Source organism: Biomphalaria glabrata, chromosome 8 (genome assembly GCF_947242115.1).
Source record: "Biomphalaria glabrata chromosome 8, xgBioGlab47.1, whole genome shotgun sequence".
NCBI classification, from domain to species: Eukaryota; Metazoa; Mollusca; class Gastropoda; family Planorbidae; genus Biomphalaria; species Biomphalaria glabrata.
Window position 1 is genome coordinate 13,704,020 of NC_074718.1, and position 10,739 is coordinate 13,714,758.

Sequence of the window (10,739 nt, forward strand, 5' to 3'; positions counted from 1 at the left end):
AACTGTGAAGGAAAATAATGGGGTTTCCCCTACGTTCCCGGCCTTCGGCGAACTAGTGTCTTGGAATACAAACAATCGGTAATAGGGATGTTAAAATTGTTCATTTGCTTAAATATCCAACCAAGGCTAACGAACTCCACCTGCCCGAAGGTTAAGGCGACATTTTCTAGCCTTTGCTTCTTCTGTTGTCACGATCTAATAACTGGTCCATACTTGAAGTCTAGGAGTTAACTAGCTGTCAGGATCTAATAACTGATCCATACTTGAAGTATAGGAGTTAACTAGCTGTCAGGATCTAATAACTGATCCATACTTGAAGTCTAGGAGTTAACTAGCTGTCAGGATCTAATAACTGATCCATACTTGAAGTATAGGAGTTAATTAGCTGTCAGGATCTAATAACTGATCCATACTTGAAGTCTAGGAGTTAACTAGCTGTCAGGATCTAATAACTGATCCATACTTGAAGTCTAGGAGTTAACTAGCTGTCAGGATCTAATAACTGATCCATACTTGAAGTCTAGGAGTTAACTAGCTGTCAGGATCTAATAACTGATCCATACTTGAAGTCTAGGAGTTAACTAGCTGTCAGGATCTAATAACTGATCCATACTTGAAGTCTAGGAGTTAACTAGCTGTCAGGATCTAATAACTGATCCATACTTGAAGGCCAGGAGTTAACTAGCTGTCAGGATCTAATAACTGATCCATACTTGAAGTCTAGGAGTTAACTAGCTGTCAGGATCTAATAACTGATCCATGCTTAAAGGCCAGGAGTTAACTAGCTGTCAGGATCTAATAACTGATCCATACTTGAAGTCTAGGAGTTAACTAGCTGTCAGGATCTAATAACTGATCCATATTTGGAAGCATTTTTAAAGGTAATGGTAGGCTTACCACTTTCAACGTCAACAACCTTGCACCTTCAATGGACGACTATCAGACACAACCTAGTCTGAACGTTTACCACAATCACGTACCTAAAAACTAACTCTACCATTTACTTTTATTCTTGGGCAAAATACCTTCGCTCTCTCTCTGTCTCTTTCTTTTATGATTATTTTTTTTTGAAAGTTTCTGACATCCTATGAGGAATCAAAAGTATTAATAATATCAAAGATGTGACTATTTACATGTTTGATTTTTTTACAATAAAATTTCAAGGGAAATAATTATCAAGTAGTCCCTTAAATATTACATAACCATGGAGTATCTTTGTATTAAAACATAATTTTAAAAAATAAATTATTACTCACTTTGACGGCAAAACTTATTGACGATTTTTTCATACCAAAAGGTTACAATAGATTTGTTGAACATTTCCTTTCACTGTAATTAATTACCATAACTTTGAAAGACAAACATTACACTTGTAGACAGTAACTTAAGTAGTGTATACTGGAAGTGTAAAAAAACAACATGCACAATCTAAAGACAGAAAAAAAAAAAAAAAAAAAAGACATGCATAAAGCAAAGAAAACAAATATATAAATAATATAAATATATATAAAAATATATAAATAAACAAAACAAGAGGCCGTTACATAGAGCTTATTTTCCCCTTCCAGCAACTATATCAGGCTACTTTCTCATCACAATAATATGAGTCATACATCTCGGAAACCCCAAAAGAAACAGGTTGTTTCAAATAGGTTTATTATTATACTGAAAGATTTATGAAATGTACTCTCTTCTTAAATCTAAAAAGGACGCAGTATAACAGGTTAAAAGTTCTTGATAATTATTCAAACCGAATAGAGGCTGCGTGAAAGGGCGGCTAAATTAGTTATAACATTATATAAAAGTATTATTCATATTCGATATATAACAGAGAGACTTACAGTCAATAGTCAGGCGTGCAAGAAAGGAAACAACTTCTGTAGTTCGGATTAAGATTTACCTCATTAATCAATTAATATTTATTTTCGTTTATAAATAAATATATATTAGATTCTTTGGAGAATCTAATATTATAATGTTAAACTTTTATTTAATAAAACATAATAAAATAAAATTTATGGCGGCATTGTACATAGGTAAATCGTAATCAATAGTAGTGACATGTGTCGGACACTATGTCCTTATATATCAGATGAAGCAAAAATAAAAATAATTCGTGTCAAAATAAAGGTAAAACTAATATGAATTTCTGAACTAACGTTGAGGAAATGAGTCCTACCGATGAAATGCACGTTGGAGTGATATTACATGTATTTGTCTTTTCGAACAGCAATGGAATCAGTTCCGGCCTTAGGCATAGGCAAACTAGGCAACTGCCGGGGGCCTCTGAGTGGTGGGGGCCTCGTAAAGTATAAAATAGAGTAACTTGCGACCAATGGTATTGTTAGAATACACAAAGGTTTTTTTTATAAATTGCGTTATTTTAGTTATTTTACTGTTAATTTTTATTTTTTTCATTTGGGGACGCCTTGAGACATGGGATTATCTAGGGACGCCTTGGGGCATGTGATTATCTAGGGACGCTTTGGGGCATGTGATTATCTAGGGACGCCTTGGGGCACGTGATTATCTAGGGACGCCTTGGGGCATGTGATTATCTAGGGACGCCTTGGGGCATGTGATTATCTAGGGACGCTTTAGGGCATGTGATTATCTAGGGACGCCTTGGGGCATGTGATTATCTAGGGACACTTTGGGGCATGTGATTATCTAGGGACGCTTTGGGGCATGTGATTATCTAGGGACGCCTTGGGGCATGTGATTATCTAGGGACGCCTTGGGGCATGTGAATATCTAGGGACGTTTGGGGCATGTGATTATCTAGGGACGTTTGGGGCATGTGATTATCTAGGGACGCCTTGGGGCATGTGATTATCTAGGGACGCTTTGGAGCATGTGATTATCTAGGGACGCCTTGGGTCATGTGAATATCTCGGGACGCTTTTGGGCATGTGATTATCTAGGGACGCCTTGGGACATGTAATTATCTAGGGACGCCTTGAGGCATGTGATTATCTAAGGCCCACCCTGATATGGTTCGAAATAAAATGCGGAATCAGGTCACCTTGACTTCCTTACTAATGAGCTGCACAGTAACACTGAAGGATGTCAAGAATGTTCTTCGTTAAACGAAGAAATATAAATTGCTTAATTAAGCATTTCGAATGTAGGTTGTTTTTTTTTTTAACATTTGTATTTATTTATTTATATTTATTCAGTACTGAAGAGATGACATTGCCAACAACACATAAGACACTAACGAAAGTTCAAGGTATACACAACAATTTACGTTAAAATTGTTCATAAACTGTCCAAACTTGACGATCACGTGGTTGTCCACTGTCCTCTGCTGGAGACGAATTAAGATATTGGGATTCTCTCGGAAGGATTTGTCCTGATTTCATTTGGAGCCCAAGGGTTCCAAGAAATATAAATGTTTTTGTTGGTGCGTTTTAATTCCTAAAGCTGTTTTTATGTACCACAAGGTTCATGTACATCACTCAGTCATAAGTCTGAGGAACTGTATTACTAAAACAAACTTAAGACCCTCAAAAAAAATAAAGTTGTCCGACTCTATTAAAGCTTTAGTATTTATGGATCTAGGCCATGGTTAACAATGTTGACATGAGAAAAGATCGAAAGGATTTAGACCTAGATCTAATTTTAAGAAATACACTTTGCGCAGATAAATTTTTACGTTGACACATGAAAATACAAAAGAAGATCCATTGATTTCATTATATAATAAAATTAACCTTCAATTTTGTGTTTCAAAAGCATTTTTTACATAAATTAGTTCCTGATATCTGTGACTACAGATTTCCTGGCGAACATCCTTTCATTAGACATTACCAAATGGTTACACATTAACAGTGATTAACACATCTCTCTACTGAGTCTATTTAGTCTATTCCTAGGCCTAGGTCTAAAACTCTTATTGAACTCTAAGATGATAAAACTTCTTTTCGCAAAGATAGTTTTATGCTTTAACACATAAACATACTAATTATTGTCCATTCATTTCATATTTTAATCAAATTAACATTCAAATTTGTTTTTCTAAAGCATTTTTAATACATTCGTTCGCTGTTCGCTAAACAAAGCTGCGTAGCCGTGTTGAGATAGGCCTATATTCATTCATGAAAAAAGGTCACGCATGCGCAACACAGAATGAACTCTATAAAAGCCAATTTTTAACTCTATATTAGTGTAGATTTAGATCTATGTCTACCTCAAGATCTACTTTATACTTCAACACATGAACATACAAAATTAAGTCTATTCATCTCAACTTTTAATCAAATATATGTAGGCCTACAAGCAAATGTTTTAATTTGAACAAATGGATTTAAGCCTATTAGCTATTTTGATTTGAGAGCTTCATTCACACTATTTTTACATTGACACATTCGCTTTACTAATTACATTATTATTTCGTTCATTGTTTACAAAACACTCTCAGTGACTATATCGACAGTAATGCGCAAATAAAGACCCGCGGGTCGCGGGTAACATATGTCTAGTATTTATATATATTTAAAATGTGAATAAGTTGCTGCTCAACTGGGGACTTTAGATTTTACGAAGAGATTAATTTCAACACAGCTTGATTACTTTTCTAAAATCTGATTTACATTCTTGAAGCCATAAAAATACAAATAACATAGAAAAGGAAGACAATCTATATGGGAAAATGTGGAGGCAATACAAAGAAAACTTTTTGAAATCAAGGAAGAAATGAAAAATATGAAGATTGGGCCAGATGTAGAGATGAATAAACAAACTAAACAATGTCAAGGTCGACATATTGAGCGATCATTGTTTCCGAGTTAATGATAAAATTAGTTTGTAATACAAACAAACAGCTTCACCGGTTACACCATATATCTCAATATTTATAGTTATATCTGCTAAATATTAAAATATCTAATTTAAAACTAATGGGTATGCTTTTAATTTCTCGCCTTTCAGTTGACAATATAATAATAAAAATATTAAAATTCTGACAGAACTCACTGAAGGGAGAATATTTCTCCTCCCCAAAAAGGGTGATCGTAATCCCAATCATCCATTGACCAACCAGCCGATACCTTTGCTTGTCAGTTGTATAGAAACTTTTAACTTCACTATTAAAAGTAAAGTGCACACATTTTGTTCTGTCCATAAACTACTAGCAGAGTTTATTGAAGAGTCAATGGGGCTGTAAATTACAACTAACTATTGATGGAATTAAATTGCACCCAGCTAATAGAAGAAAAAAAACCACATGTGCTACATCGACTACAAAAAACATTCGACTCAGTTCCGCATGATTGGCTAATAAAAACCCTGGAAATTCATAACATCAACCCAAGCATTATAAAAACAAAACTAACAACTGCTGACTTTGGATGGATAATTGGAAGATAAGCTTACATCTTAAAAGTGATAAATTATGTTCTGTCCACATAAGAAGAGGTATACACCAGGGTGACTCTCTACGCTCTAGTTTTGCCTAGCAATTAACCCGCTATCTAAATTTCTCCATGGCACTACAAACGATATCAAGGTTGACACTAAATGTACGCAAAATTTGTTTAGCCTATTGTACATGGAGGATTTAAGGTATATACAGAAACGGAACAAATATTACATTCCTTTATTAAAACGGTAAAGTGACGATATGTTTATGTCTTAAGACCTAGACAAGTGTGATATCATACGCATTAATAAGTGCGAAGCAGCCAACATTAACATTACATTTGATGGCATTGAGGAATTGAAGTCTGCTACACTCTGCAAATATCTAGGGATTCAATAAGAACACTACTGTTAACAATACAACTAAAAGAGGACTTTCTTGTTAGAAATATGCGTAGAATAACCAAAATACTCAACAAATTGTCTGGTAAGATTGTCAACAATCACTGCAGTAAACAGCTGGGCCGTCCTAGAACTTCTTTACATTTTCGATGTCATAAACTTGAGTGACAATGGGAAGAAATAGCTCTTCACAATACAATCATTTGCATTTATTATTTACTAACTTGTTTAATATGTAAGTAGGCCAGTCACGTGACACACATCAACAATGATCAAACGCAAGAAATCAGCAACACCGCGGATGACGTCATCAATGAAAACACGCCGCAAGACGCTCTGTGCTTAATGACGTCCACATAATTTACGATAAGAGCACCAATTCAATGACGTCATTCTAATGAAGCAAATAACAATGAAAATATTGACTACTTACCAAAGAGAGGGAAAACAGCATAAATAATAAGACTTAGTCCAAAAGAAAAGTCATAGAACACTTTTGATTCACTCTTTTTAGAATATGAACTGACGGAAACTCCAGTCAATAAAAAAAGAAAATATCTTGTCGAGTTTAATTTTTCAGAAGCATACGATTAGCGATTTGTATACATTAGATTTGTTAATATAGGAAAAGAAAGTATGCGCATTTAAAGTAAGTTTAATGTGTACACATGATAACAGATTCACTTTTTTTTTCTTTTTGATCAGATTTTAGTGGTGCATTTTAAATACTTTTCACAAGTAGAAGTTAAACTTTACGCTGAGTTCTGATGTACGAATACACATTTAAACAGTCATTACTGGTCTCTTTCCCGTTAGAACAAATTGACCACAAATATCTCCTAAAGTCACGGCCGAAGACACGACTGGACAACCATGTCCGTCAATCGAAAGCAAAACAAACGAATAAATAAATAATATTTATCTTCTGGAAGTGGGGGTGGGGGGTGGGTCTTCACCGCGCTGGAGCGGGGCTGGGCGCGCGTGTTGTAGACAAGCCAGTTGTTGGCAAGAGAAGGGGGCTGGGGCGAAATGTGAGAGTGTGTCTGTGTCTGAGGGGGGTAGTGGAGGTTTCGAGTAAACCAGGAGTGAGGATTCAAAAGAGAGTATTTAGGATAGGGAAAAAAAGGAAAAAAAAAAGAGGGGGGTAATAAGTGCACATTAAGAGAATAGAATATGCCTGCAATGTTTGGAAAACAAAAGGTACAAGCATCAGGAGTGACTTTCTTGAGGGGTTATGGTGGTATTGTACAACTCATTGGTGACATAGATATACATTATTAATAACAAAGTAAATAACTTCTTTTAGATCTTGCACTCAATGGGGAAGATGTTATATAAAGCTCATCTGTTTCTATTGCAAGTGTAAGGAGGCTGTCATGTGACCAGCACATCAAAAAACAACTTTCAACGACTATTTTTTTTTTAAACCATTACGGTTTGGTGGAGTAAGAGGCGTTGTTAAAAACATCCCGGGATTTGAGCCCGATACCCTAAAGTCGGAATTCAAGTTTTTTACCACTCAGCCACCTACATCCTACTAAAGATAGAGTCAGATAGAGGAGGTACGCATTTTCGAAGTTAGTTGGCTAAAACGACCAGCAGTAAAAGAACACTGTAATTGATAAAACGTATATTTTTAGACAGTTGGTTACGTGAACTGTCACGGCATCCCTACACATAAAGTCAAGGGACAGATCAGATGACAAATCTAGAAAGTAAATTAAAAGTTTTAAAAAAAGTTGATCCAACATTGGCTAGGAAAACAATGTACCAATGGAATTGTACATAACTGAGCGAAATGGGCTTCAAAAATGTATTCTCCTGGCGTCTACAACCTACTATTTCTCATAGCAATAGGAGACCAAGTCATGGAGTTGAAGTAACAATTGGTGGAACGGCTGATTCTGAAGCGTTTTGTTTAGCATTCTGAGCTTCAGAAATGCATTCTCCTGTAGTCTAAAGAGCAGGATTTGAATTAATTCAAATTAAATCAAATAAAGAAAGAAGCACCACTGGTCAGTATTAGAAGGTAAGGGCATCTCAAGATATATATAGCATCTACGTATTAATGTCTAGTCGATGAGAAACAGTCTGGACAGGTTCAACTGTTGTGAAAGTCGAGTAGAATCGTATTAGAGGGTGCGTATCGAAAAGTCTTCTTATCAATAACGTTTAGGACTGAGCTTGCTGCAGAAGCCTTTAGCGACAAAAGTATCTATCTATCTAATTCTCTTCGTGCCCAACCTACGATGAAAAGTCATGGAAAGATAACTCTTTTTTTTTCTGCAAGCCTGAATAGAGTTACCCCAAGTAACTTTCGCGGTGACAGTGAGCGAGGCTCAGATAAAAAAGGGGGGGGGGGCGTATGCTACGCCGATAGTTGGCTCGTACTTTATAATGGATCATAACATTTTCGATTGTAATTTTAAAATGGTCTGTTTTGCGAAAATTTTGAAATATATTTCTTTTACGATGGAGTTTGATGGCTGAGTGTTAATACGCCTTACCGTGAGGGTCTTGAGTTCATATCCCGGTAAAGACTAGGATTTTGAACTTTAGAGCTTTCAAGACGATCCTACGTCCACCAAACTGTAATGGATACCTAATATACATAGTGGAAGTAAAGGCCGTCTCGTAGAGCTTGTCACATGACTACCTTGTCAACCATCGGCCTCAAAAACAGTTGAACTTTACATCATCTGCCCTATAGTTCGCAAGGTCTGAAAGGGGAACCTTTTTTGAAAATGTACAAATTGTGATGAGATAGTTCCTGGTATGTTCTTTGGTTACAATGTAATTACAAACGAATGAATGCCATTTGAAACATTTATTTAAGGCAAATACTTAGTTATTAATATTATCATATACTTTAGCCTATCTTCCAAGCTCAGTGCCCAGTGCGCTTCGTTCTTCATGCTGATAAATCATGCCCAGAGCACTCTTGTATTCATGCTGCTATAGCAATGTCAGTGCACTATTCCATGCTGCTATAGCTAAGTCAGTGCATGTATTCATGCTGCTATAGCTAAGTCAGTGCATGTATTCATGCTGCTATAGCAAAATCAGTGCATGTATTCATGCTGCTATAGCAAAGTCAGTGCACTATTCCATGCTGCTATAGCTAAGTCAGTGCATGTATTCATGCTGCTATAGCTAAGTCAGTGCATGTATTCATGCTGCTATAGCTAAGTCAAGTGCATGTATTCATGCTGCTATAGCTAAGTCAGTGCATGTATTCATGCTGCTATAGCTAAGTCAGTGCATGTATTCATGCTGCTATAGCTAAGTCAGTGCATGTATTCATGCTGCTATAGCTAAGTCAGTGCATGTATTCATGCTGCTATAGCTAAGTCAGTGCATGTATTCATGCTGCTATAGCTAAGTCAGTGCATGTATTCATGCTGCTATAGCAAAGTCAGTGCATGTATTCATGCTGCTATAGCAAAATCAGTGCACTCTTTCATGCTGCTATAGCTAAGTCAGTGCATATATTCATGCTGCTATAGCTAAGTCAGTGCATGTATTCATGCTGCTATAGCAAAATCAGTGCACTATTCCATGCTGCTGTTGCAAAGTCAGTGCATGTATTCATGCTGCTATAGCTAAGTCAGTGCATGTATTCATGCTGCTATAGCTAAGTCAGTGCATGTATTCATGCTGCTATAGCTAAGTCAGTGCATGTATTCATGCTGCTATAGCAAAGTCAGTGCACTCTTGTATTTATGCTGCTATAGCAAAATCAGTCCACACTTCCATGCTGCTGTTGCAAAGTCAGTGCACTTTTCAATGCTGCTGTAGCAATGTCAGTGCACTATTCCTTGCTGCTATAGCTAAGTCAGTGCATGTATTCATGCTGCTGTTGCAAAGTCAGTGCACTCTTCCATACTGCTATAGCAAAATCAGTGCACTCTTCATTGCTGCTATAACAAAGTCAATGCACTATTCCATGCTGCTGTTGCAAAGTCAGTGCACTCTTCCATACTGCTATAACAAAGTCAGTGCACTCTTCCATGCTGCTATTGCAAAGTCAGTGCACTCTTCCATGTTGCTATAACATACTCAGTGCACTCTGACCTAATCTCTTCCATGTACATATCTCATTGCACCTAGCAATCAAATCTCATTAAAAATTTTCGTTGTCAGTTACGAGATTCGAACTCGTACCTTCCACCAACTTTGCTTAGGTATGCTCCTACGTCGGCCATGTTACTTTATTCTGACCAATCTATTCTGAAGTAGTAGTTCGTGTCCCAGCTTTCTGCAAGCATGGCTGGACTCATGCTATCCAAGACATCAAATACAAGTCAATTTGCTCGGAACCTATAACTTCCATATCAATGCTCTTTACAGCTTGGCAATCACATACATCAGAGTGAGAAGAGAGAGTGAGAGAGAGAGAGAGAGAGAGAGAGAAAGAGGGAGGAAGAAAAAGAACGATCAAACTACAACGACGTACAAGTTTGAGGCCGAGAGAATGTCCGGTACTTGCAAGAATCTGTGAATCATAAAAGAGAAAAGGAATGAGAGAGGCGTGGGTGGTGTGGAGGGAGGTAACAGGGGTTCTTGTAAATTCTCGCTGCCATATTTAGGACGCGGCTGTCAAGACCAGGAGGCCCAACGTTTGGGACCCCCCCCCTCCCCCAACTACGATGTGTGCTCCGCTCACTCAAGAAAAAAAATATTTCGTACAGAACATTTTACTTTCATCTTTAGTGCTGGACAGGGGTCAAGTACATTTTCCCAGAGTGTTATAAAAAAAAAATAGAAAAAAAAAAACTCACAATGTTTGCTTGTCTTAAACAGGACTAAACTATTTAAGATGAGATAATTAGTTTTAGAGGCCGTCGAAAAATAAAGGGCGTTCATAGTTTTGTGAAATCTGTCTGTCCGTCATTCCGTCACGTCTATATCTCGAAAAAAACTAAAAAAAAATTTTATTCAAAATCCGATTTCATGATATTTTGCAGCTTGCTTAA

At 36.7% G+C, this 10,739-nt stretch overlaps 1 protein-coding gene across 2 annotated transcripts in view; it reads right to left on the reverse strand.

Moving 5' to 3' along the window:
• The window catches only part of LOC106059817 (glutamate receptor 1-like), a 132,327-nt gene extending 125,680 nt beyond the window's left edge, over positions 1 to 6,647 (reverse strand). For both annotated transcript variants that reach the window (XR_008779460.1, XM_056038965.1), the window contains exon 1: positions 6,197 to 6,647. The gene's annotated coding sequence lies outside the window, so the exon portion shown is untranslated. The remainder of the gene's footprint in view (positions 1 to 6,196) is intronic.
• Between the last annotated feature and the right edge of the window lie 4,092 nt (positions 6,648 to 10,739).